Below are 22,530 nucleotides of genomic sequence, written 5' to 3'. Positions count from 1 at the left end.
ATAAAACAAACAAGTCAAGTATTCTTATTTGGCCCCTGATTATTCGATTTGATTCGATTCAAATGTATTATTGTCATTATACAGCACAAGTACAGTACAACGAAAATAAGTTTGGCATCCAACCAGAGTTCAAATGTAACAGTAAAGTGCAATAGTAATATACAATGTACATGTGATTAAACTGGGTATAAAATATATAAATTAGTAATACTGAGTAAAGTATTACTGAAGCCGTAGTCTGCAGTGCAGTCCTCCAACTAATGATGACAAAATAATATAGTGAATAACAAGATCATAACAGGATGTCCAATGTACAGTTTCTACATCAAATGTATATACACTCTTTTTCTGGACACTTTGTATCACAAACAGTACTGTATTTGCAAATCTGGTATGTCATAAATGTATAGATGTAGCAGTACTGTCTATCTGTATGTCATGTGTGTCATATATGTTATGATGAATTGAAAATGGGGGACCCTGATGTAAACAAGACGAAAGTATTTCTCTGGTCTGCATCCCCTTAACAATTGTATGTATTGAGCTGTACTGTACTGTACCCATTCTGCAATCTGTTAATAAACGTTTCAATCAATCAATCAATCAATCAAAGAGAACAATGTCAGCTGGTGTCTCTATATATCTTTCTCCCCCTCTTTCTCTCTCTCCCTCTCTCTTTATTTCTCTCTATCCCTCTATCTCTCTCTCTCGTAAGCTCAGCATTGTATTGTATTTTATCTTTACTTTTTATCATGTCTATTTTATTATCTATTTTATTCTATTATTCTATTGTATTTTTGCACAATCGAAGGCCACCTTCATTTCACTATATGTCTTGTGTATGTATGTGACGATTAAACCTCTTGAATCTCTTTCTCTCTCTCTCTACCCCTCTCTCTTTCTTTCTCGCTCTCTCCATCTCTCTCTATCCCCCTCTCTATTTCTCTCTCTTTCTTTCTCGCTCTCTCTTTCTCTCTCTCTCCCTTTCTCTCTCTGATTGATTGAAAACGTCAACAGATTGCAGAATGGGTACAATACAGTACGGCTATACAAACAATTGTTAAGGGGATGCAGATCAGAAAAATATTTTCGTCTTGTTTACATCAGGGTCCCCCATTTTCAATTCATCATGACAATTATGACATACATGATGACATACAGATATACAGACAGTACTGTTTAAGAGAAACAGATCTCTCTCTCTCTGGTCACTTCATGCCAGTGGTGGTGGAAGAGGCAATTCCACCCTGCGTCTATATTAAAGGCAGCCCAAGAGTGCTTCCGCATTCGCCTGATTGGCCTAACCCGGAGCTTGCGCACTTCCTTCCAAACCTCCACAAGGCAAGCCCCTCTGCAGGCGTGGTTAATCGGGACCGGGGGCAACTTTCATAACCCCCTTCCTTCATAACCCCCAAAGCTCTTTACAAGGGTAGAGTCACACCACTCAATCAAAAAACCAACCCTGAACCCTACTGTCATAGATAACTCTCAACCTGTCTCTGCTCTCTTCTCTCTAAATCATTTGAATGTTCCGTATCCAACCAGCTCTATTACATCTATTACTATCAGATCCTCCTTGCATGCCTTGCAGGAATGGGAGTTGCGGGTTCTTCACTGGTATGGCGGTCATCTTTCCTCAACAACCGCTTCTAGTATCATGGAGAGGTACCCCCCGCCCTACAGCCAAGTGTCCCCCAGGGCTCGGTCCTTGGACCCCTCCTCTTCTCTCTCTACACCAAATCTTTGGGTGATTGATTGAAAACTTTATTAACAGATTGCAGAATGGGTACAATACAGTATGGCTCAATACACACAATTGTTAAGGGGATGCAGACCAGAGAAAGACTTTCGTCTTGTTTACATTTTCAATTCATAATGACATCTATGACATACATGACATACAGATATATATCATGACATACAAGATATACAAATATACAGTATTGTTTAAGAGACAGAGTTTCTAAAAGAGAATATATACATTTGAGGGGGAGGAAACTGTACATTAGGGCGGGGTTGGGGGGGGGACATTTACCGGGCCAGTTTCGAATTGCAGCCTCCCGTAGGTGCTCTTTGAGAGCGGTTTTGAAGGTGGGTAGGGATTCACATTATTTTACGGCTGTGGGTAGGGCGTTCCACATTGTTGTGGCATAATTGCTAAACGTGTTTAGTCCCTTGTTTGAGCCGAATCTGGGTTGAACATGATTTGTGGAACTCCCTCTGGTGTTGTGGTCGTGGAATTCACTGACCTTTGGTAAGTATTTCGACATGTACATGGGTACCTTAGTGGTGTAGTGTATCTTGTAACTGGTAACTGGTTTACCGGTGTGCGCCTGCACCCAGGCTCATACAGAACAGCACTCACCCCTCTTCTCAGAGAGCTTTATGATGAATTGAAAATGCTATGATGAATTGAAAATGGGGGACCCTGATGTAAACAAGACGAAAGTCTTTCTCTGGTCTGCATCCCCTTAACAATTGTGTGTATTGAGCTGTATTGTATTGTACCCATTCTGCAATCTGTTATTAATAAAAATGTCCCATTCCCAAAGGTCAGTGAATACCACAACCACAACACCAGAGGAAGCTCAACAAATCAAGTTAAATCCAGATTCGGCTCAAACAAGGGACTAAACACGTTTAGCAATTATGCCACATCAATGTGGAACGCCCTACCCAAAGCTGTAAAGGAATGTGAATCCCTACCCACATTCAAAACCGCTCTTAAAGAGCACCTATACGGGAAGCTGCAATTCCAAACTGGCCACCGTAAATGTCCAAACCCCCCCACCCCCTCCTAATAGACAGTCTCCTCCCCACCGCATGTATATATTCTCTCCCCACCGTATGTATATTTCTCTCCCACCCACCCACCCCCTCCTAATGTACAGTCCCCTCCCCATCATATGTATATACTCTGTCAGGATCTATGGGTAACAACAGTACAGTACAGTACAAGACAAACGTCTTTCTCTGGTCTGCATCCCCTTAACAATTGTGTGTATTGAGCCGTACTGTATTGTACCCATTCTGCAATCTGTTAAATAAAGTTTTCATTCATTCGTGTGTCTATACTACTATGCACTCAAAGTGAAGCACTCAAATTCGCTAGTGCTAGACGAACAATACCACTTACCCTTAGCCGCCAGACTTGTAATTCCTGCAACGGAGGGTGGTTCAGGATTGGTTCATTATGATTGGGAATTTGGCACAGACTGTTTAGGAATCCCCTACTCTTTGTGGTAGGCAGTTTATGCACCCTGGGTTCTTTAACAACAACTCAGTTTAAAGGTGCTATAGGTAACATTCAGCCATTGGTTGTTGAACTAAATAAACGGCACATAATTTATCCAATCAGGTGTATTCCACGTGGGGAAATGGGAAGTAGAGAGTGGATACATGCCTGCAACATGTAAACAACAACATTCAATTTTGACCGGCACATTTTCTTTTATGATAAATTCAATAATTAATATTTTGGGGGGGGGGGGGGGGGGGAGTAAAGCAATACTTTTATTCCACACCTTTCTAAAAGCTTTGTGGATGTATAATTTATTTTAAAACGATTACTCTACAAGTAATTTTTTTATCTATAGCACCTTTAACATCTAATTGGAAGGACAGCACTCACATTCCGACTGATTGTCCCCCATCACAGTGGCATTGTTACTGCTAAGTCGAGAGGCCGGCAGGACAACATTGACAAGCTCAAACCAGTCATCTTCCAATCAAGAGTCCAGAGCCCTACCCATGTAATCACACTGCCAGTTCTAATTTACAATGAAATGTTATTGCTTATAAGGTAACACAAGTACAGTTCTCAGTCTGGTCACGGTCTTGGTTCCGACTGAGCAGTGACAAATATATTTACCTCAGTTTTTCACTCCGGTGAGAGAAAGAGTTTCCTTGTCACTGATAGCTGAGATTGTTATACAATAGCTTATCCTACCCCTTCTGAAAGGACTGCTGAGTGGGTAGAATGGAATGCTGAGTATTATGTAAATGAGCAGCCACGTCAGTGACGAGGATCGGTGGCGACAGAGAAGGTAGACATGAATGAAATAATTGACGGTGCATAGTTTGCTGTCAATCAAAAGAAGAAGCACCTAATAATAACACAATGGAATACTCTCACAGGAGTTGGATTATATGGTCATTAGGTTAGGTTGTCGATTTTCCCTTTAATTGTAGTTTACTCTGGCATTGATGCTATTTTCTTGCAATAAAGTTGTCCATAACTTTATATAAAGGTGTAGTAGCCTACTGTCAGGTTAGGAGGGACCCGTCATCAGTTAGTGAGTGATCGCTAACCTACTGACCACAGAACTACAGTACGTATATAAAAGCTACTGACAGGTTATGAGGGGCCCTACGAGACAATCGAGGTATAGTGGTGTCTTTATGAATTGAAAATGGGGGACCCTGATGTAAACACGACAAAAGTATTTTTCTGGTCTGCATCCTCTTAACAATTGCCTTCCTATCCAGGGTTTTGGAAAAGGTAGTTGCCTCCCAGCTCCAGGACCACCTTAAAAATAACACCCTGTTCGAGAAGTTCCAGTCAGGCTTTCGCTCATCCCACAGCACGGAAACAGCTCTGCTCAGGGTGACGAATGACCTTCTAATGACCGCTGACGCAGGATCACCATCACTCCTCATCGATCTGACAGCGGCGTTTGACACTGTGGACCACACCATCCTCCTGGAGCGCCTCCACAACACTGTTGGACTGTCGGACCATGCACTACAGTGGTTCCAGTCCTACCTCTTAGGCAGGACTGAATATGTCTCACTGGAAGGACACAAGTCCAGGCTGCTCGATGTCACCTGTGGTGTTCCGCAGGGGTCGGTTCTTGGTCCCATCCTATTCATCACCTACATGCTCCCCCTCGGTCGTGTCATCGGCAGACATGGAATGTCCTTCCACTGTTATGCAGATGACACACAACTCTACATAAAAACGGCCCCAAACCCCTCTGCAGCTCTGTCATGCCTCACCACCTGTCTTGGGGAGATAAAGGCATGGATGAACAGCAACTTCCTCCAACTAAACAGCAAAAAAACCGAGGCACTTCTAATTGGCACCCCTCACCAGGTTCAGTCTTCATCCATATCACATCTCACCTTTGACGGCCAGGTAATCCCCCTCTCCCCCTCAGTCACAAATCTGGGGGTTCGATTTGACCCCCACCTGACCTTCAACATCCACATAAAACACCTCTGCAAGACCTTATTCTATCACCTAAAAAATATATCAAAACTCCGTCCCACTCTAACCCTGTCAGATGCAGAGAAGCTTGTCCATGCCTTTATCTCCTCAAGACTGGACTACTGTAACAGACTCTTCATCGGGATTCCTGGCAAGAGCATCCAAAAGCTGCAATACATCCAGAACAGCGCTGCCAGGATCCTGATGAGAGTCCGTAAACACGATCACATAACCCCCATCCTCCACTCACTACACTGGCTCCCCGTCTCATCCCGGATCAATTACAAAATCCTGATGCTCACCCATAACTCATCACTCCACAATCCTCCACCCGCACCCTCAGATCCGCAGGTAGCCTGCTCCTTCAGGTCCCCAATACCCGGCTCTGCACCATGGGTGACTGAGCCTTCTGCACGGCTGCACCACGCCTGTGGAACAGCATCCCCATCCAGCTGAGGGCACCACAGAGCCTGGACTCTTTTAAAGCAGGCCTGAAAACCTCCCTGTTCAAAAAGGCCTTTGACTGTTAGCTTTTTATTTTCTTGTGCTGTTGTTTTTTTATTTTCTGTTTATACTATGTTTCTAATTAACTATGTTCTAGTTTTATCTTATTTTTATTCTGTATTTTATTTTATTTGTTTTACTAATAACTATTTTATTTTTTTAACTATGTTTTAACCCTGTAGTGTAGCACTTTGGGATCCCAGCGAACAAAAAGTGCATTACAAATTAAATCTATTATTATTATTATTATTATTATTGTATTGAGCCGTACTGAACTCGGCAGAATCTGCATCTGGCTCGCTGATAACAAACTATCATTACACCTGGGTAAAACAGAGTCCATTCTCTTTGGATCAAATAACAAACTCAGCAAGGCCAATGGCTTCTCTGTTACAGTGGGTGACAATATTGTCACAAGGAAAGATGAAATTAGCTTATTTCCGCGTTGAAACTAATGCATGAAACTGATGAGCATATGCCGTCCGTCTGCAGTCTCCATATTCTACCGCCGGGCGCCAGGTACGCATGCCCTGAGCTGAGCGTAAATATACACACAAAGTCAAGCACACGTTCAAATTGATAAGTCACACACTTTGCTTAGAAATTATCATACGCACGGGTTACGCACATATCTGTGCATACGCAACGTTGATAAATGAGGGCCCTGGGTTCCATCCTAGAGGCAAATCTTTCCTGTGACAAAATGGCAACCAATGTAATCAAAAAAGTCAGCCAACAAACAAGATTCTTGTACCGGATCTCCTCTCTGGTAAACAAGAATACCCTGAAGACTCGAGTCTAACAGGAGCACTCATTCAAGGGTACTACGACTATGCTTGCACCTCATGGTACCAAAGCACCTCAAAGGCCCTAAAAACAAGACTACAAACATCACAAAACAAACTGATCATACTGCTTGACTTTACTCCTAGAACCCACCTCACCCCTGCCCATTTTGACAACCTAGGATGGCTTAGAGTAGACGACAGAGTACAGATACACGACTACACCACTAAGATACCCATGTACATTGAATTGATTGATTGATAATTGTATTAACAGATTGCAGAATGGGTACAATACAGTATGGCTCAGGGGCGGCTGGGTGGCGCAGCGGACATTGCGCCCGTCACCAACGCAAGAGACACCGGGTTCGACTCCGGCTGTCGGCGTTGCCTCCGGCTTGGGCCTGCCGTCATACTAACTCAATTGGTAATCTGGACGTTGTGGACAGCGACTCCTACAGGTCGGTTGGGGACGAAGGCGGGGGCACAGTCGCTGTGGAAAGGAAGAGGGGCATAGGGTGTGTCACATGACTCGCAGAGTACACGCACGCAGAATTACCAATAATAGCTATTATCCCTGTCGATGCCTTATTTGGGATAAGCGGCTTGTATACATCTTCAACTCTGCCTCTTAAAGGAACACGCTGATGTTATGCGACATGCGCACACCGTCTTCTCCAGAGTAAGACAAGAAGATGGATAGATTTCCCCTTATGTGTTCAGTAGAAAGCTATCTGGCTGCAAGCTAGCCTAGCTTAGCACAAATGAATGGAAGCGGATACGGACCGGCTAGCCTAGCTAGTGTTCCGTATCCGCTTCCATTCATTTGTGCTGAGCTAGGCTAGCTTGCAGCCGGATGGCTTTCCACTGAACACACAGAGAGGAAACTGGTATCTATCTATCTTGTCTCACTCTGGAGAAGAGCATTTCCCATAATGTTGGCGTGTTGCTTTAAAGGAAAACTTCAACATTTTGGGAAATTAGCTTATTTGCCATCTACCCTGGAGTTAGACAAGAAGATACATGCATCTGTGCATGCAGTAGGAGTAGGAAGAAGTTGGGAACTAGGCTAATGGAGGAACCTACTTCCAGTGACTGATGCTAAGCTAGGCTAACGGTGCGTGTCTTCCTACTACGGTGGGCCGTACCTTGCTAGAGGCTTCCGTTAGTGAAATGATTGGTCTGGTTTTAGAGAGTATATGATATTGTAATATGAACTACATAATATACTATATTAACACATTTCCATTTGTTGGCAACGGTTTTTGCGTCATACCTTTATGAAAATTTATGTTTTGATAAGCTAAAAACTACCTACGTTTGTGAAAAGGGGCGTTGCTGCGGAACCAATCAAAACACGTTACGTCAAGTGACTTGATTTCTCCCAATGACATTCCAACTCAGGAACTAGGAAGTAAATATTGCGTCTCGTCTGTTGACAACTGTGGATTTAGCTCTCAATCGGTAAGCTCTTAATTCATATACATTACTATTGAAATGCATTTTTACTTAACTTTACAGCATTATTCAAACGTGATAGGAAGTTATGAGTCATCAGAAGTTTATATGCAGTCCGTTTTGCTTACAGATTACACATGGCAAATGGTGTAGCCAGCTCACATAGACTAACGTTACGTTAGCATTGTAACTTTCTCAGATAGCAATCTAACATTACGTTAGTGGAAATCAAACAACTCTAACCCAATACTAATAAGTTGTTTCACATTCTTGTTGGGTGTTACACTATGAATGACGGTATAGCGGTCTGTGTTGTTGCCCGTGACGTTAGAAGTTTGAGGTGACGTTGTCACAACCGTTACATATGTACAAAATATACTGTCTCATAAATATACTCTTCCAATATATAAATATACATATATTGTTTTAGATGCTGTAGTCATGGCCGCCTAGTTATAGTTGAAAGTGGGGGTGCAATATTTTAATTTTTTAATTTTTTTTTTTAATTTTAATATATATATATATTTTTTTTTTGGTGACATGCAAGGGGTGGTTTGGAGGGCGTCCGGCACGACCCCCTCCATAGCAGATTTTTTTTTTCATTTAATGAACCTGTACGTGCAATTTCCTGCAATATAGAGCCTTAAATCTTGACCAATAAAGGTGCTCCTCAAATATAGGTCTTCTATTTACCTCAGCTGCAAAGAGCACCAGGCCTTTATTAGAGAGACTTGTTATATAAGAGGCAGGCCTTAATTTCTAAAACTGACACTCATGGACATAATCCCTTCATTTTCAGACTTTTATTGCATTATTATTATTATTATTATTATTATTATTATTATTATTATTATTATATTTTTAATGCGTACATTGTCTGTCTACATTTATTTAGACTAGCATTGGTATTTAAATATTGAGTGCAGTTGAGTAATTGTGGGATTAACATAATTCACACACTGAACAGAGAACAGAGATGGAGGAGAACAGAGAACAGAGATTATTATTATTCTAGATGAGTTTCACAGGCTCATCTCTCTCTTCGCGCCACCAATCGCTCGCGCAGTGTCACATTTAATGCAGTTCAATGTCAACACCAAGTCAGCGGCGCGGATGTCCGCGCGTCAGAAAATAGGAGCGTCGCACGACTCGTACCTGTGGGTCTGCTGTCGGCTGAGATCAAAGCTCAAGAGTCCGCGCGGACATCCGCGGAGTCTGCTCTGTGTACAGTCTGCTCGACTATGGGAGCACCTTTAACGCCAACGTTATATTATTATTATTTATTAGTTACGGACTTACGGTATGACCAGATGGCATTTCGGACCGTGAAACACTTTTATTGTATTGCGTGGTAGATGTTCTACCACTCGACAGTAAAGACATGTCTTCTAACATAATAGTTTGTTTGAACAACTGAACTTACTTAGTGGAAAATCCTGCTGTTGTTGTAACTTGTGCGTTGTGAACTTGTGCCTAAACTAGTGTTCACGAATCACGCTGCTGCCTGCCTGTACCAGCTTACTGTGTTACACCTGGACTAGTGGAGGCTGCACTGTTGTAGCGGCGCGCTGTGCAGACTGGGCTCCACTCAGTCTGCAGGACTGGATCAAACCATATCGGGCAGGGGGGTGTCGCAATCTTTGGAAACTTAAAAACTTGCTATTAAGTGTCATTGCGTATTATTAATTTGATTGAAATTACGTAGTTATGCTTAGATAAGATTTATATATTGGGGGGGGGGGTATTTATATCATATGATATGATCAAAAAGTGAGGGAGCAAAAAGACAAGCTTGCTCCCCCAAGTTTAATAGTCCTAGAGCACGTGCATCTTATGCTCCATTAAGTGGGCGCCTATGGCTGTAGTCACTATGAATTAAAAGTGGGGGGCCCTGATGTAAACAAGACAAACGTCTTTCTCTGGTCTGCATCCCCTTAACAATTGTTTGATATTGGATGGTCCCTGTGCTGTTGTTTATCTTGTACAGAAATACTGTGTAATCTCTGTAACATCTGAAATGGTACTTTGCCTCTGCAGCAACCAGATCCACCCCACATATATCTTTGGGGGCCTCTGCTGCATCACACAGCCTATAAGAGACGAAGATCATAGTGGTAGATCGACCTAACCACCTCCAATGTAGTTTGTACATTAAATGTATATACTCTCTTTTCTGGACTCTTTGTATCATAAATAGTACTGTATTTGCAAATCTGGTATGTCATAATTAAATGTATAGATGTAGCAGTAGGCCTACTGTCTATCTGTATGTCATGTATGTCATATATGTTATGATGAATTGAAAATGGGGGACCCTGATGTAAACAAGATGAAAGTCTTTCTCTGGTCTGCATCCCCTTAACAATTGTGTGTATTGAGCTGTACTGTACCCATTCTGCAATCTGTTAATAACGTTTTCAATCAATCAACATTTATAACACAATAACAAGTGTGAAAATAACATGTTATTTATTTGAAGTCAGAAAAAAAAAAAAATAACGCACATCCTCCGTTTGTTGGTGCTGAGCCAAACTGTAAAAACAGTAATACATAAGAACTAGAGATGTCCGATATTATCGGCCGACCGATATTATCGGCCGATATCGGCAGTAAAATGTGATATCGGAAAATATCGGTACCGGTAAAAAAAAAAAAAAAAAAAAACAATAACAATTTTTTTTTTTTTTTAACATTTATTTAACCTTTATTTATCCAGGCAAGCAAGTAAGAACCAATTCTTATTTTATTTATTGTCAAAAGTATGCATGTTGGTTTAATTCAACAACAAGATATATGTAATGTACTTTTTTAATGATCATATTTTGCACAGATAATGCTTACATTTAGAAAGCCTTTTGAATGCATCCAGTGAAATTATTAGTTACCTGAAATTATTCCGTTTTTTTGGGGGGAAACCCTGCATATATCGGTATCGGTTGATATCGGTATCGGAAATTAAGAGTTGGACAATATCGGAATATCGGTATCGGTAAAAAAGCCAATATCGAGCATCCCTAATAAGAACCAATCAATCAACATTTATAACACAATAACACGTGTGAAAATAACATGTTATTTATTTGAACAGTCCAAAAAAGGCAGTAGATGCAACTTTTCGACCTTACCGGTCTTCCTCAAGCAAGAAGATGCATACCCTTTTCTTCTCTGTGCATGCAGTAGGAGTAGGAAGACGTTGGGAACTAGGCTAATGGAGGAACCTACTTCCAGTGACTGACGCTAAGCTAGGCTAACGTGCGTGTCTTCCTACTCCTACTGCATGCACAGAAGAAAAAAGGTATGTATCTTCTTGTCCAACTCCAGGGTAGATGGCAAATAAGCTAATTTCCCAAAATGTTGGAGTTTCTCATCTCCCCGTCCTGTTTACATAAACTTTGTAACAGAATATTGCAAATATCACCATGGAAACGGAGCTAACACTCTTTACCGATAAAGTCAACAGTGAATGGCATAAGGACTATTAACCTCAGTCTTGGTGAATCCCAGCCAACTTAAAGGAACACGCCAACATTTTGGGAAATTAGCTTACCGTCTTTTCCAGAGAGAGAGACAAGAAGATAGATAGCTTTCCACTGACGCACGTTAGCCTAGCACAGCACAATGAATGGAAGCGGACATGGCCGGTTAGCCTATGCATTGTCCAACTAACACCTCTCCCGAAGGCTAACCGGCCATGTCTGCTTCCATTCATTGTGCTAAGCTAGGCTAACATGCAGCCAGATAGCTTTCTACTGAACGCACAGAGAGGAAACTGGTATCTTATCCATCTTGTCTCTCTCTGGAGAAGACTAAGCTAATTTCCTTTTTTGATCTACTTTTTTCTCCCATTTTCTATTTTTCTCCCATCCCAATTTCGTATCGTCCAATTCTACCCTCCCCTGTCTCGAACGCTGTTGGACATGCCTCCCACAAGCCGGCTGTAATGTGGACGAAGCCATACATTGCACGAGTCCCCTCCGGTACTCGAGGTAGCAGCCGTCGCATCTTTTCACCTGCACAGCGCAATCTTTCAGCGTCGGGGGTCTGCGCTTTGGAGGGACGCCGCCCCCGTCGCTTCCTGAATCTACTGCGCAGGCGCACCAACCGACCTGTAGGAGTCGCTGTCCACAACGTCCGATCCCCACCCATCAGCTTCCCACCCCCTAATACTGCCAAATGTATTAGTACGAACGACCAGCAAAGCTGAATGCAATGCGGAGAGCTGGGCTCGAACCCAGCGTCTCCGGCATTGGTGGTGAGCGCCTTGCCCACTGCACCACCTAGCCGCCCTACGGTAAGCTAATTTCCCAAAATGTTGGCGCGTTCCTTTAAGTGGGATAAGAGCCTGTCTGGAATTCCTTTGAATAAGAGATGACGCCAACTCCGAAATTAAATACTCGAATATCCTGAATAATAACAGGATACTGGTGTGTCGCCACCTGCGAGATCAGAGAACTAGTATCCTCCCCGGGGAGAGAGCACGTTGTTGCTGACGAGTCGAGCCTTGCCTCAGTGGGCTTCGAGGCCCACAGTACAACAACACCGCCTATGATACTATGAACACCGCGAAGATGAGGAAAGGGCCCCCAAAATATGAAACCTCAGAAGGGCACTTCAAAGAAGGAGCCTCAACCAGGATAGCCAACAGTATTATTTGCATTTCAGTATTACATTTGTTAGGAATTACGCTAGTGTGAGTCAACCCCATTTCTCGCCAAATCTGATGCAAGCCATTCCACTTACTTGCAGTACTACTATACTAATGGTAAATGGTGCATTTTATATAGCGCTTTTATCCAAAGCACTTTACAATTTTTCCTCATTATATATATATTATTCACCCATTCACTCACACACCGACAGCAGAGTGCCGACCTGCTCATCGGGAGCAATTCGGGGTTAAGTGTCTCGCTCAAGGACACTTCGACACGCTGCCCGGGAGAAGCGGGAATCAAACCGAGAAGCTTCCGATTACCAGACGACCGCTCTACCTCCTGAGCCACTGTCGCCTAATAATTATAGTTGTTATTATTTGTAGTAGTAGTAGTATAAATAAAGCAGTTTTGAGGCAATATGTATTTCATATAACCATTGCACTAGCATCACTTAACATATTTACAACAAGCTGGTGCCGATTACACGTTTTAGTTTTCCTCAAGGGGGCGTGGTTAGCGGGACAGGCTTCTAAAATGCTGTGGCTAATCTGGGGCAATGACCTCATTCCTCTCTTGCCCCGGGATGATGGGAACCTTCTATGCAATATATATATATATTCCAGATAAGCTATTATCCCATTTAAAAGGAATCCACTTAAATTGGTTGGGATTCACTGGAATACGGAGGTTAATAGTCATTATGCCATTCACTGTTGACTTTGCTCAGTTTCCATGGTGATATGTGGAATATTCTGTTCCAAAGTTTATGTAAACAAGGACAGTAAATGTCTTTTTTACATATTGAACTACAAGTTTACCCTGGGGTAAATGAATAGCCTTATCCAGGGGTCCCCAATGCTTTTGAGAGTAACCCCTTATTCAGGTCAGAAGATATCCGTTACCTTGATGACTAAAACGGTTTACATGATACTGTCTCCGCACAGACGGCACAACCCTGGAACAAGACTGGAACCATCATGTAAGCAGCGTGTTTCAGTTCCATCAGTGTTGGGCCGGATCATGTAAGCAGCGTGTTTCAGTTCCATCAGAGTTGGGCGGGAGGGGGGGGGGTGGCCGACCGCTCAGGCCTCTGCAGGAGGGAGAGAGGAGCCGGGGACTTTAGTGAAGTTCAAGAACACAAGAACACCTACAGTATCAACCAGGTGGACTTTAGGTTAACCACAACCAGAACACTGAACTGACTCTGTAATGCTGTTGAAACAGCGACTTGTCTAAATGCGATTTTCAGGCAGTTTACTAATCAGCACACATATTTTACATTACCTTAACCCCTGACTCCCCTTAACCCTTGACCACCCCTAACCCTTGACCACCCCTAACCCTAACCCTTGACCACAGGGATTAAAGCAAAAAAAATCTCCTGACTGACTTTTTTTCAGGCCAAGTCATATTCTTATTTTAAAGGGGAACTATCTTATAAATGGCCTTTTTCAGTGTTTAGCATTGTTTCCTAGCTATGTGGACTTATATTAATATGATCTATATCTCTAATTCTCATATTGGCGCATTCTTCCAATTCTCCTCTCACAATATTCACCCTCACTGAACTGAGTCATCTGAAAATGTGATGATTTGTGATGTCAGAGAGACTCAGCTGCATGATAATGTGGCAGATGCCACCAGGCCACACAGTGGTTTAGGAGCCCAGCCTCAAAACAGCTCGAGATCTTGAGGTAGAAAAATGCTGTTTTTGAGGACTTGATTAGAAATACAAAACAATGAATTAAAAAAATATATAATTACAGAGGTGTTCCATAAACTCACAGGAATTGTGTAAAAGTGCCCAAATAGTGAAAGAAATAGTAAAATAGTTCCCCTTTAACCTCCACTGTATTTTTTTTTAATAGAGTTAGCGTTTTAAGGGTGCCTACTTGTTTCGGTTTCGTCGATAATCCAATGTACAGTCCCCCCCCCACCCCACCCCGCCTACCCAACCCCCTCTCTGAGCAAAGGAAGGAACGGAGCTATGAATGGCCAACAACAATGCTATATGGTCGGGTAAATACGCTGATGTTATTGAACGTGTAACTATAACGTTAATGCCACAAAACGAATGACTTTGTTAATCATAGTAACTTTGATGCAGTAGCGTGTGTGTGTGTGTGGGGGCAGGGTTGTGCAGGTCGCTTGACTGAAACTTTTTTATACTATTAGCGTAATCCTGTCTCTCGAGTCGCTGCGTGCATGCTGCCATTATTGCTCGCCATGACTGCTTGGCGTGGCCGCGGTAGGACATTCTTTTTTATTTTACTTGTTTCAAGCACATATTTGCTTAAAACTAGTTTTTATTTCTTATTTTTGCAGTGTGGAGTCCATTGGATAAAGTGGGAACGGGATACAAGAAAATGTGCGGAGGGACTGGGGGGACACCACATTTACTGACCAAACACGATCAGTGATGGCTGTCAGAATGTAGAGCTATTATTTTAACATGTAGACCACTTATTTTAACAAAGTAAACACCACTTTTACCTGCTTTTCTAGCTTCTCCCTCTTGATCTCATCGATCGCGTTTCTGTCTTCAGCATTTAAAGAATCTTCTTTTTCTTCATCCGAATCACTATTGGACACCAGGCTCGCGTGGATACGCGCCAACAGCGCAGGACCCCTGGAGACGGGCAAGGAGGCGCTTAATTGATTGAAAACTTTATTAACAGATTGCAGAATGGGTACAGTACAGTACAGCTCAATACACACAATTGTTAAGGGGATGCAGACCAGAGAAAGACTTTCGTCTTGTTTACATCAGGGTCCCCCATTTTCAATTCATCAGGACATATATGACATACATGACATACAGATAGACAGTACTGCTACATCTATACATTTATGACATACCAGATTTGCAAATACAGTACTGTTTGTGATACGAAAAGAGTCCAGAAAAGAGAGTATATACATTTGATGCCGGGGGGCCCCGCAGTCCGTGGCCAGGTCGGGTAAGGTGGTGTGGCAGGCCCTCACCAGCTCGCCGACGCCCAGCCGGCCGGCCAGCTTGCACACCGCTTCCACGTCCTTCTGGTCGATCACGATCTTCCCCGTGTAGATGAACGTCAGCACACTCTCGATGTTCGCCGCAGACCCAAAGTCCAGGAAGTAGGTGGTGGTCTGCTGCTGGGCGAACAGGGTGTGGAAGTGGGAGCCGGCGCAGGCCAGCACGGCCCGGTGCGCCGCGAAGGAGCGCTCGCCCACCTGCAGTACCACGTCGCAGTAGAGGCCCGACAGCCGGCAGCGGTTCAGCTCGGACAGGAGGACGGCGGTGTGGCCGGAGCCCTGGATTTGGATCCTGTTCATTTCAAAACCTGTAATAGTACAGTAGTCCACACACACACATGTGCATTCAGTTAAGTCGGAATATGACTAATACAAACAGTTCAGTTTGTCAGGTACATGCAACACAGATTACAGTAGTGTTTACATCTGTCTGCTTGAGAAAATACCATGTTGCAATAAAAATTATTGAAGTGAGATGTACAGTTATTTTTAAATGTGTGATCTAAAGATAAACAAAGGGTTTTAAAAGTGTTATATTTATCTTCTCTTATAGTACCAGAGAGAAGCTGAGGAGAATCAACCAGCAACAAAAGCAAAATTTACAAAAAAAATACAAATACAACATTTCTTACATTTTAAGATTGAACCTTTTTCCCCGTGGTATCGAAAATGGTATCGAATATCGATAGTTTTCAAGGTATCGTATCGAAGTTCGAAATTCCAGTATCGTGACAACACTACCAGGGAGTCTCTCTGGATCGCTGGACACACTCCCTGGGCAATCTGCGCATGCGCCGGTTGGGGAGTAGGTGCGGAAAAGCGACCATACCTCGGCCGTGAAAGTGCAGATCGACTTGGGATTGGCCTGTCCATGTTCAGGAGACTCGGGCGTATATAAAAAAAAAAAAAAAAAAGTATATTGGATCATGTCTCCAGCACCCCCCCAGCCGTAGCTACAACCACTTACGTCACAGTTCTCACCCAAATTCATTCATTTTATCCCCCGCGCTCTCCCATGAGCTCCATGTAACCCGGAAGTGCAGTGTCTATATATACTCAACCCATACTGTATGAACTCTGAACCCTGTTGCCTATACTCAAGGCTCTGTTTAAGGCCCTTATTGGTAAGCTACCTCCTTATACTACATCATTATTGGTAAGCTACCTCCTTATACTACATCATTATTGGTAAGCTACCTCCTTTTATACAACGGCATGCACATTTCTCGATTCTGATTGGCTGAAACAGTCATTTTACACGTCTTTATTGGCAACAATTCCACGCTGCTGGCCCAGGACCCGCCCACAACCGACCCACATCACATCACTCCGCCGGATCACAAGAAGGTGGACAATAATCTTTACAAATGGATATGTTGATAGCGACTAAACGACTAAATATCAAGCGATTCTGTCACAGCGAATGTCTTAGTTGTTTAAACAATGTTGGATGATGTAATTGATGGGTCTTGAATCATTCTGTAACAAAAGAAAAATCGCGGATTGATTGATTGATTAATTTACAAATTTTTTTCAATTTCTTTTTCCTTTCGACTGTCAGCGCTCGCTCTAGTCTCCACCCACCGCCACACCCCCCCCCACACACACACACACGCACGCACGCGCACACACACACACACACACACACGCACACACACACACACACACACACTCTGCCTGCAACGCGGGGGATAGTCAGACTGAGAGAGCTGGGTGCTGCGCTGTTCTAAGTGAGCATGGCCTATTGAGTTGATTGATTGATTGATTGATTGCTAATTTTATTACTGTACGCTTGGTTTCCAACTGGTTAAGTTTAGGCCCTCTACAGTAGGTTTAAAAAAATAAATAAAAGAATAGGGCGAAGAAAACGTTTTTTTCCTATAGGGCAAAGAAAACTTTTTAATTTGTTTTACCTACTTTATATAGAAGCATCTAAGAATGAAGTTCTATGGAAAGTAGGTCTGCATTCCCTTAACAATTGTGTGTATTGAGCCGTACTGTATTGTACCCATTCTGCATCTGGTAATAACATTTTCAATCAGTCATTCCAATAATACACAGTTGGATGTGTTAGTTGGTTGGATGCACTTCAAGCTGCTTCCACATGAGGCAACTTCTCTCAATCATTCCAATAATACACAGTTGGATGTGTTAGTTTGGTTGGATGCACTTCAAGCTGCTTCCACATGGAGGCAACTTGTCTTTTTTGTAGTTGTGGGAACTACTTTTTCTGGCGGATGGTTTTTTCAATAAATCTTCGATTAATGTGTGTTTATTGTATAGAAATAAGGTTGGATGAATCTGGCAGTTGTATAAAAGCTTTACACCACTTGCAGTCGTGATTTGTGAACAATAAACCATGCCTAGGGGGGCTCAATACACACAATTGTTAAGGGGATGCAGACCTGAGAAAGACGTTTGTCTTGTTTCCATCAGGGTCCCCCATTTTCAATTCATATAGACATTTATGACATACACAACATACATGACATTTATGGCATAGGGACATATAGGTATTTAGTACTGATACATTTGTGACATAAACGGTATTCAAATATACAGTACTGTTACCCCTAGATCCTGACAGAGTATATACATATGATGGGGAGGGGACTGTACATTAGGAGGGGGTGGGTGGGTGGGAGAGAAATATACATACGGTGGGGAGGGAATATATACATGCGGTGGGGAGGAGACTGTCTATTAGGAGGTGGTGGGGGTTTTGGGCATTTACGGTGGCCAGTTTCGAATTGCAGCCTCCCGTAGGTGCTCTTTAAGAGCGGTTTTGAATGTGGGTAGGGATTCACATTCCTTTACAGCTTTGGTAACCCTAACCCTAACCCTACCCAGCCACACCAGTCCTAAGACCTCTACACCAGTGGTTCCCAACCTTTTTTGAGTACTGTACCCCCAAAGCATTTCAAGCCAACCTAAAGTACCCCCTACTACGCAATCAATCGTGGTGATCCCCATGATATATAATTAATAGTCTCTATATTGTGGCAGACCGGCTGTGTGTGTGTGTGTGTGTGTGTGTGTGTGTGTGTGTGTGTGTGTGTGTGTGTGTGTGTGTGTGTGTTTATAGGTACTTGCGAGGACATACTATGCTCGGCCAACCTTCATTGTGAGGACAAATCCACTTGCGAGGACTTTTGCCTGGTCCTCAGAAATAATATACTTTAGATTACTTTAAAATGATCTTTAAGTCCCTAATATACATTTTTTAGACTAGGTCCTCACACTGGTATAATTGTTGATTTCACCCGACTCTACAGCATTCCTACAGGACACACTCGAGTACTGCAGGGGGAAATATGCGTTTGGCGCAGATGTGTGTGAGGACCTTTGGAGACTATTTTTGATTGGTTGGTCTGAGAGGGGATTGTTTTGATTGGCTGCTCGTGACCTGTCACTCATCTGCTAGCTACGTGACCTCACGTGGTCTGAGAGGGGATTTTTTTATTGGCTGCTCATGACCCAACGTGCATTCTGGGGCTACGTGACCTCACGTGGTCTGAGAGGGGATTTTTTTATTGGCTGCTCATGACCTAACATGCATTCTGGGTAGTGTAGTACAGTACTAGCATATACTAATTTTACTATTATACAACGAGGGCGCCTAATAGCACTGCTATTTTATGCAATGACACTATTGCATAGATTATGCAAAGTAATGTTTGGCTGAACATCATAATCAAAATTGTAAAGGAGAATGAACGCTAGCTAGCAGGCTAGCAAGCTAAAACGCTAGCTAGCAGGCTAGCAGCAGCTGGGCAATCCAAAAGGAGAATGAATGAATGAAAACTTTATTAACAGATTTCAGAATGGGTACAATACAGTACGGCTCAATACACACAATTGTTAATGGGATGCAGACCAGAGAAAGACATTTGTCTTGTTTACAATAGTCATAATTAACAGTTTGTTATTCATTTAGATAATTATAAGATAAGATATTCCTTTATTGATCCCCTTGAGGAAATTCAGGCATCATAGCAGCATGGGGGAGGGGGGAGTTTGGTTGATTGATTGAACATTTTATTAACAGATTGCAGAATGGGTACAATACAGTACAGCTCAATACACACAATTGTTAAGGGGATGCAGACCAGAGAAAGACTTTCGTCTTGTTTACATCAGGGTCCCCCATTTTCAATTCATCAAAACATAACATGTTTTAGGACCATTGCTATTTTTATTGTACATAAATGATATGAGAGAAGCATGTTCTTGTAATTTATTCTTATTTGCAGATGATTCAGCTTTGCTCATCTCCCATAAGGATCTCAGTACACTCCAAAGAATGCTAGGAGAGGAACTCTCTAAGGTTAGGAATTCAGGGCGTCAGGAATCCAGGGCTTCACCACAGTCCAGTTAGCAGCATGTGGGCCTAACTCAGGGCTTCACCACAGTCCAGTTAGCAGCATGTGGGTCTAACTCAGGGCTTCACCACAGTCCAGTTAGCATGTGGGCCTAACTCAGGGCTTCACCACAGTCCAGTTAGCAGCATGTGGGCCTAACTCAGGGCTTCACCACAGTCCAGTTAGCAGCATGTGGGTCTAACTCAGGGCTTCACCACAGTCCAGTTAGCATGTGGGCCTAACTCAGGGCTTCACCACAGTCCAGTTAGCATGTGGGCCTAACTCAGGGCTTCACCACAGTTCAGTTAGCATGTGGGCCTAACTCAGGGCTTCACCACAGTCCAGTTAGCAGCATGTGGGTTTAACTCAGGGCTTCACCACAGTCCAGTTAGCATGTGGGCCTAACTCAGGGCTTCATCACAGTCCAGTTAGCAGCATGTGGGCCTAACTCAGGCTTCACCACAGTCCAGTTAGCAGCATGTGGGTCTAACTCAGGGCTTCACCACAGTCCAGTTAGCATGTGGGCCTAACTCAGGGCTTCATCACAGTCCAGTTAGCAGCATGTGGGCCTAACTCAGGCTTCACCACAGTCCAGTTAGCAGCATGTGGGCCTAACTCAGGGCGTCATCACAGTCCAGTTAGCAGCATGTGGGCCTAACCCAGGGCTTCATCACAGTCCAGTTAGCTAGGGTGACCATATTGTGATTTCCAAAAAAGAGGACACTCTTTTGCCCCCAGCCTCAAGATACTTACTCTACTCAACGCTGCCTTATAAATATATTTAAAGTATGCCTCCTCTTTATGGATAGACAATTATTATTTATATTATTTTATATAACTAAATAATATCTCTCTATAACCAAAGTTACTCAACATGCTGTATTATGCCTAAAGTAATATATCTGACACATCTCTAAAAATCAACTTATAACAAAACAATAGCTCTTTTCAAGTCTTACTGGACAAAATAAATAACAAAAAAATATGAATTCATGTTCTAAATAATACATTTACATTTACATTTACATTTAGTCATTTAGCTGACGCTTTTATCCAAAGCGACTTACAAGTTCTGTACGACAAGACAGCAAGAAGGGTACAACTCTATCAGCTGAGTAACAATGTTTATCAAAGTGTTGCGTGTTACAGTGTAGGTTAGTTTATTAGGACAAGTGCATGACAGTAAGATTAGTCAGGGTTAGATTTTTATTTTTATTTTTTTTAATTATCATTTCAGATAATGGTTGAAGAAGTGAGTCTTTAGTCGACGGCGAAAGATTGGACGGGTTTCGGCTGTCCTAACTGGGGTGGGTAGTTCATTCCACCATTGTGGGGCAAGGACTGAGAATAGGCGGTTTCTCTTTGCAGTAAATTGGGTATTATCTCTGCAGTTCATTTGTAATGTACATTCGCTTTGGCATTGTGAGCAGAATCAATGCTGGTCCGATCTGTCCGCTTCCTCCTCTGTTTGTGTGTGAGTGCAGTAGCGCCGCCCACAAAGCACTGAAAGCAGTCTTCTCTGGGAATACGTCACATGCAACAGAGTAGGCCTACCGTAGTATTCGGTGCAACGTGCAAGTCAATTTAACTACATGCTTATTTGTCCCGTGAAAAACAATAAAACCCGGACATTTTCATGAATTTATAAAAAAAAAAACGGGGGCCCCGGACAGGGTGTGAAAAGAGGACATGTCCGGGCAAAAGAGGACGTTTGGTCAACCTAAGTTAGCATGTGGGCCTAACTCAGGGCTTCACCACAGTCCAGTTAGCAGCATGTGGGCCTAACTCAGGGCTTCACCACAGTCCAGTTAGCAGCATGTGGGCCTAACTCAGGGCTTCATCACAGTCTAGTTAGCATGTGGGCCTAACTCAGGGCTTCACCACAGTCCAGTTACAACATCTAGTGACAACCTAACAACACACAGAGGAGTCTAGTCCATCAGGTCAGGAGCTTGGTTAGTGTAAGGGGGGGGGGGGGGGGGGCAAGGGAGTTCAGGGTCTGAATGGCGGTTGGGAAGAAGCTGTCCTTGAAGCGGCTGGTTTTTGAGAGGATGGACTTGAAGCTCCTACTGTACCTGAGGGCAGGGGCTGAAACACTATTGCATAGATTATGCAAAGTAATGTTTGGCTGAACATCATAATCAAAATCGTAACGTAACGTTTTAGTACGTATATCGTCATGAACAAGCTAAAACGCTAGCTAGCAGGCTAGCAGCTGGGCAATCCAAAAGGAGAATGAATGAATGAATGAAAACTTTATTAACAGATTTCAGAATGGGTACAATACAGTACGGCTCAATACACACAATTGTTAATGGGATGCAGACCAGAGAAAGACATTTGTCTTGTTTACAATAGTCATAATTAACAGTTTGTTATTCATTTAGATAATTATAAGATAAGATATTCCTTTATTGATCCCCTTGAGGAAATTCAGGCATCATAGCAGCATGGGGGAGGGGGGAGTTTGGTTGATTGATTGAACATTTTATTAACAGATTGCAGAATGGGTACAATACAGTACAGCTCAATACACACAATTGTTA

This window comes from Notolepis coatsorum (assembly GCF_963971535.1).
Source record: "Notolepis coatsorum genome assembly, chromosome: 3".
Lineage (NCBI taxonomy): Eukaryota > Metazoa > Chordata > Actinopteri > Aulopiformes > Paralepididae > Notolepis > Notolepis coatsorum.
This window is presented reverse-complemented; position numbering follows the sequence as displayed.